At 33.3% G+C, this 6,964-nt stretch overlaps 1 non-coding gene across 1 annotated transcript; it reads left to right on the top strand.

The window, feature by feature from the left end:
- The first annotated feature begins 407 nt into the window (after positions 1-407).
- TRNAV-UAC lies at positions 408-486 on the top strand. The gene has a single exon. It is a non-coding gene; the product is annotated as a tRNA-Val (tRNA).
- The last annotated feature ends 6,478 nt before the right edge of the window (positions 487-6,964 follow it).

Below are 6,964 nucleotides of genomic sequence, written 5' to 3'. Positions count from 1 at the left end.
AGATCTATTATATTTTCTATCTTCGAGAACATCTTGTATATATAAAGATTATTTTATCACTACCATAAAGTGTCTCATTAACAACCAATTTTTGTGACCAAAAGTTATTGGTCACTACAGTGACCAATTTAGATACTAATTTACAAATTTATATTCCTTTATTTTCCATTCAAAAAATTTGAAAGATAAAATTTATAAAATAATAAAATATGTAATTAAATATAATTGAAACCCATGTTACAGGAATTACCAATGGCATATCCATATATTTCATTATAGGGCATCACCAAAAGTATCTATATCTATTTGTGTTTGCTTAATAATATTATTTTATTTTATGTTGCATATCGGTTTCACTCTTTAACTAGGTGTTCAAAGAATGCAATTGAAAAGAATAAAGCATCAAGGTTTGGGTGGTGTAGTTGGTTATCATGCTAGTCTTACACGCTAGAGGTCCCCAGTTTGAACCTAGGCTGGGCTCAGACAATCTTATTGATTTTAATTTTTAAGTCTTTTTTGTGCTTCCTTTTTCTATTTGTTTTTCTAGAAAGAGATTTCTTTATGATGTCTTTATTTGTAGACCATGGATTGAAGCAAACCATCTACATCTCTTTTGTCTCTTGAGTTTTGTAGAAGATCTTAATGGTGTGTTTGGATGAGGCAATTTAGGAGGGTGATTCATTTATTTGGAGAATTTAAAATTCTTTGTAATGAAATGCTTTGTTTGGATAGAGAAATTAAAAAGCATTTAAAATGCATGCATTTTTTTGAAGTATTTCAATTAGCTAAATTAGATGAAATTCAAATACCCTAAAAAAATGTGGAATTTGAAATTCTTCTCACTCAACCTCACACTCTGAACTAAATCCCAAACGGACCCCGCAAACCCGACAACCATGATAGGCTGGACTATCCATACGATCCAAACGGATCGGACCAACCTAACGACACAAACAGGTCGAGCAGGCGTAGTAACCCATACGGGTTGAGCGGGCCCGATGACCCAGATGGACCGGGTGACCTGATGACAGATACAAGTCGGGCGAGTTTGACAACCCAAACAAGTCGGTCAAGCCTGACAACCCACATCGTTCGGGTGGGCCGACGGCCAAGATGGGTCGAGTGGGCTTGACGACCTAGTGCGGCCAAGTCGGGCCAATGACCCAGATGGGTCGAGTTGGGTCGGGTCGTGTCGGGCCAGGTTGAAGAACTTGACGGGCATGACTGACAGGTATGGGCTGTTAGACTTGTTTGCATCATCAAGATAACCCATCTTGTCTAGGTTTTCTGGCCGGCCCAGGCCGTCTAGGTCGTCGGGTCAGACCAATTTGACTGGTAGTCGGGTCAGCCCGGCCCATCTGGGTCGTCAAGCCCGTTTCCAAATTTATCATAAACTCAAAACATAATTAAGCCTAAAATAAATATTGTAATAATTAAATTTTATCTCACAAGAAATTCAATTGTTTTTTCCAAACAAGAAATTGAAATGTAAGGTATTTTAATTTCTTTATCCAAACAAGTTATTTAGAAAATGAAGGATATTTAATTGCAAGTAATTCAAATAAAAAACATTTCAATTTCTGAGCATTGTTGAAATGCTCCATCCAAACACAAGGTTAAGGTTTTGGATAAAAGTGATGTCAAATAGCTTATATGTATAAGAACAATGTTATATATATATATATATATATATAAGAATTGTTATATAAACTTCCTCCTTAATATATCCATTAAAAAAAACATTTTTTACATCCACTTGGAAAAGTTTAAATCCCATAACTGAAATATAAGAAAGAAGTAAAAGTATAACCTCTAACCTTACAATCGGATCATAGGTTTTTTCATTGTTTATACTTTTTCTTAAATATATCCTTTTTCAACAAACCTTGCTTTGCTTTTAGTAATATTTCCATCTTCATCAAGCTGGTTTCTAAACACTCACTTTGTGTCAATAACTTATTGTGAATCTTCTCTTGGAATTAAATCCCATACCTCATTTCTTTCAAATTGATTTAATTCTTCTTGCATAGCAACACACCATTAGTCATTATGTAAAGCTTCCTCCATAGTTCTTGGTTCAAGTTGGGACACAAAAGCAACATTCGTACAATAGTTTTTTATGTTCCTCCTTGTAGTGACTCCTTTAGAAACATCTCCAATGACATTTTTTTAATGATAATCCTCTAGGAGATTTCAAGTTCTTAGAAACTCCTTGTAGAGCTTCTTTCATACATTCTTCATCCATTTTAGGATGTTTTTCATCATCTAAAGATTGTTTGTTTGACTCAATAGGGGTTTCCTTAACATCCAAAATTTGATCAAAAACAACATGCATGGATTCTTCTATATGAAGTGTTCTTCTATTGAAAACTCTATATGATTTGCTAGGTAACAAGCATCCCAAAAATATAGTTTCATCTGCTTTAGAATCAAATTTACCAATATTTTATTATCCATTATTGAAAACAAAGCATTTTCATCTAGAGATTCTTAAATGAGAAATATTTGGTTTACTCCTTTGAAAAGTTCATAAGGAATGACCTTTAAAATGGATCTTATTAGCATTCTATTTGAGACATAACAAGCACTATTAACTACATCAGCCCAAAAAATTTTAGGTACATCACTCTCATTTAACGTGGTTCTTGATAAGTCTTCTAATGATCTATTTTTCCTTTCAACAATCTCATTTTGTTAAAGAGTTCTAAGAGCTAAAAAATTATAAGAAATCACATTTTCTTCAAAAAAAGTTTCAAAATATTCATTTTAAGATTCTTAAGATTTTTATTTTCAATTCTTTTTCATTTTGAATTACTTTGGCAAATTTCTTAAATCCTTTAAAAGTTTCACTTTTAAATGTAAGAAAGAAAGTCCAAGTATACCTAGAGTAATCCCCAATAATCACAAGAGCATAGTAATTTCCACCAAAACATTTTGTCCATGAAGGACCTAAAGGTTTTGAAATATAAATAACATTTTTAGATTTAAAAGAAGATTTCACTTGTTTTCCTTTTTGACAAGCTCACAAATTTTGTCTTTATGAAGCTTTAGCTTTGGTAGACCAACTACTAAATCTTTTGATATGAGTTTATTTAAATGTTCCATACGAATATCAACAACACTTTTATGCCAAAACCATGGATCTTCTTCTTTAATAACTAAACATGTAATAATATTAGATAATGCATGATCAATGTCAATAAGATAAATGTTGTTGTGTCTTATCTATAAGAGCAACTTCATTTGAGTCCTTGTGATGAATGGTTCAATAGTCACTTTTAAGCCTTTGTCACAAAGTTGACTAATGCTCAACAAATTGTGTTTAATTCTTCTACAAGAAACACATCTTGAATTTTCAAAGTTTCAACACTACCCATATATCCACTTCTAAGAATTTTTCTTTTGTTGTTGCCTCCATATGTTACAAAACTTTGTTCCTTCTTTTTGAAATTTTGAAATTTTATTTTAGCTCCTATCATATTTCTTGAGCATTCATTATCAAGATACCAAAAAGACTTCCTTAATTTAGAGACATCCTACAAAAAAATGAAAAAGAACTTATGTTCCAAAAAATGTGTTTGTGTCCTTTAAGGTTAGAAGCAAATCACTTACTTTTAGGGATCCAGGCATACTTCCCATTTGGAACACCAAAATGTTTAATCCTACATTTATTTGAAGAGTGTTCCTTTTTCATGCAATAGAAACATATTAGACTTTTTAGTCTAGAAAAAGGTTCTCCTTTTTCAAAGGATGTTTTATAAAACTTCTTATTATAGTTTCTAAAAACTTGTCCATTTCTATTGAAAGACTTCTACCATGAATTTTTCAAAGAGATATTTTGACCTATGAAAATTTTGCAAGAGACTTTCAAGATTAACAATTTTACTTTCACAAATCTTGCAATTTTCACACTCAACAATTATTGTTTCACCTTTCTCAAGGATAGACGATTTTCTTCTCAACATGTCTTCCTTTTGTTGAGAATTTTCAAGTTTTTGTTCAAGAACTTATATTCCATTTTTAGTTTATTATGCAAGGTTGACAACTCTTCTAATTCAATATAAGTTATTGAAAAGTAGATTGTAATTCAAAATATTCATTTGGATTACTAAAACTAATAACCTTGCTACTTGTGGATTTATTATCTATCATTAAGCTAAGGTTTGCTTCTTCATTCGAGTCATTTGATCTAGAAGAAGAGCTTGAGTCATTTTATTCCCGGACTATGTAGGCCTTCTTTTTCTTCGTAAATTTCTTGCCTTTCTTTGCTTCCCGATTTGACGTGACTGATTTCTTTGCATCCATAACACTTGCTAGTTGAGACAAAATTTTGATTCTCCTTCTTATAGTTTTTGTGCTGACTTTTGTTCTTGTTTTTTATGAATTTTATGAATTTCTTCTTCATGAGGTTCTCATTTTCATAGTCTGAGTCATTTTTTTCTACATGACTTTTACCTTTTGAAATTTCAAATTTAAGGTCTACATATTTCTTTTTTCTTTCATCTTCTTCCTCATTGAGTCTTCCTAACTCCAATTCATGTTCTCTTAGCTTCCCAAACATAGCAAACCTAGACAGTTTGAGACTCCATTATGCTAGTGACCTTTCGTTGCCAAGTCATGTTCAAAAGATTTTGGAAATTTTATATTTAATTCATTAATATCAAATGCTTTACCTAGACCCACAAAATGGTTGACGATGTAGGTGAATCTCTTTTGAACATCATAAATTTTTTTATCCTTGTAGCATCTAGAACATCTCTTACTCTTGGATTAAAATATTTTTCCTAACTCTTTCTACATCGTGTGTGCTCTCATGGGTAACTTCTAGTTTATCCCACATTTCTCTGGCACTCTTATAGATATATATCTTGTAAAACTCATCAACAGTTAAAGTAGATGAAATAATATTTTTACCTCTTACATCATATTGAGCTCTGCGATTTTCCTCATTTGTCCACTATGAAAAATCTTTAGGTTCCTATATATTGTTAACAATAACCATAGGAATATATGGACCATTTATAACAACATCCCAAACTCCCATATCCACAAACTGAGGAAATATTTGCATTATTACATTCTAGAAAGGATATTTTTTACCTACAAACAAAGGTGGTATATTGATCGAAACACCCTCAACAAATGTTTGATTTTGTCCAATCATTTTGAGATCTAGTTTTTGAAAGACTATCAAAAACTAACTTTGATGTCAACTGATAGAATAAAATGGGAGGTTGAACAAAATCAAGAGGAGGTGAATTGGTTTGAAGTTAAAGATTTGATTTTTAAAACTTTTCAGTTATTCAAAACTTGTTTATGATAAACCTTAAGTTTATTTTAAACTTTGATTGCAAATATCAGAGCATTAGACCTTTGAAAAGATTATCAAAATTTAATCTTGCAAAGCAATAATGGAATAAAATAGAAGTATAAGGAATGCAATGCACACATAAAATGTATACTTGTTTACCTTCAATGCAAGGGCTACGTTCAATCTCTTAAGTAATACGGTTAAAATATTCCACTTATCAAATATTTCATTTGATTACAACACAAGTATTAATAAATTATCTGCAAGCTTTATTCATCACTCCTTCCCCCTTCTAGAGTCATCTTGCACCTCTTGTTGCTTCATTTCTCCTTCACTCAGTATCTTAATATGATCAAAATGTAAAGTATGAATCAATCTTTCAGATAATCTTGAGCAAACTTTCATTGAAAAACTAGTTTATGCCCTTTTTTTCTTAACATAATAATTGATTATGTTAGGAAATACTCGATCATTTATAATCGATTAGGTAAAAAGTAATCAAATACGTTGGGTCAAAAATAGCTTTCACATGTTTTTCAAATAATAGGTTATTACGGGAACTAATTAATCATGTTAAAAAGTAATTGTTGGTGTATGGTCGGGTACGTCCCGTCCTGATAAGAAGCAAACGGCTAGGTTCACCCTGGCCCGAGTATGGGGCGCCCTCGCGCTCTGGCCTAGTTGTTGGGGTACTTCTCCAGCACAACACAGAGGGCCCAATAAGTGTGATGGTTGGGTAAATCCCAGCCTTTTTGGCCGTATACATCCCGACCCAATGGAGTGACAGACGAAAAATGGGATTATGGCGTATGGGTGCAGAAGAGAAGCGCGCAATCTCAGCCACAAAAGGAAGAAGTTGATATTAGGAGAAGTGCAGACGGGCAAACCCCAAAAAGGAAGGAGTTGATATTTGGAGAAGTACAGACGGGCAAACCCCAAAAAGGAAGGAGTTGATATTTGGAGAAGTACAGACGGACAAACCCCAAAAAGGAATGAGTTGATATTTGACGAAGTACAGATGGGCAAACCCCAAAAAGGAAATAGTTGATATTTAGAGAAGTACAAACGGGCAAATCTCATAATGGAAACAGCTGATCTTTGACAAAAGTACAGACGAACAAATCTCAGAATGGAAATAGCTGATCTTTGACAAAAGTACGGACAAACAAATCTCAAAATGGAAAGAGCTGATCTTTAACAAAGGCACAGACGAACAATCTCGTTCAAAAGGAAAGAGTTGATCTCTAACAAAATGCAGACACACAATCTCAGTCAATAAGGAAAGAACCGACGCGTACAACCTTGGTCGGAAAGGGAAAGAATTGATTCTCGAATACAAACAACCCGCAAATAATAATAACAGGTCCGTTAAGAAATTAGTATAAATTAAGGCCTAGTGAACACGTAAAGGTATGCTTTTCTCACTGAACCAATTACATCTCATATCGAATCACTATTTGACTTGAGCGTCGGAGTGCCTGCAGGTACCCCCGCCCTCGGAGTGCAGACGGTAGGGAGATCTAGGAGGAGTCCAGAGGGGAACAAAAGGAGGTTCGACACAGAGGGTTCTTGAGATCGTCTGGTTCCGCACTAAAATGGTATCGATCAGGTACAGTAATCAATGATGTTGGTCAAAAATGATTTTCACATGTT

Source organism: Vigna unguiculata, chromosome 2 (genome assembly GCF_004118075.2).
Source record: "Vigna unguiculata cultivar IT97K-499-35 chromosome 2, ASM411807v1, whole genome shotgun sequence".
NCBI lineage: Eukaryota > Viridiplantae > Streptophyta > Magnoliopsida > Fabales > Fabaceae > Vigna > Vigna unguiculata.
The sequence above is the reverse complement of the archived record's forward strand: the minus strand, read 5'-3'. Positions and strand labels throughout refer to the sequence as shown.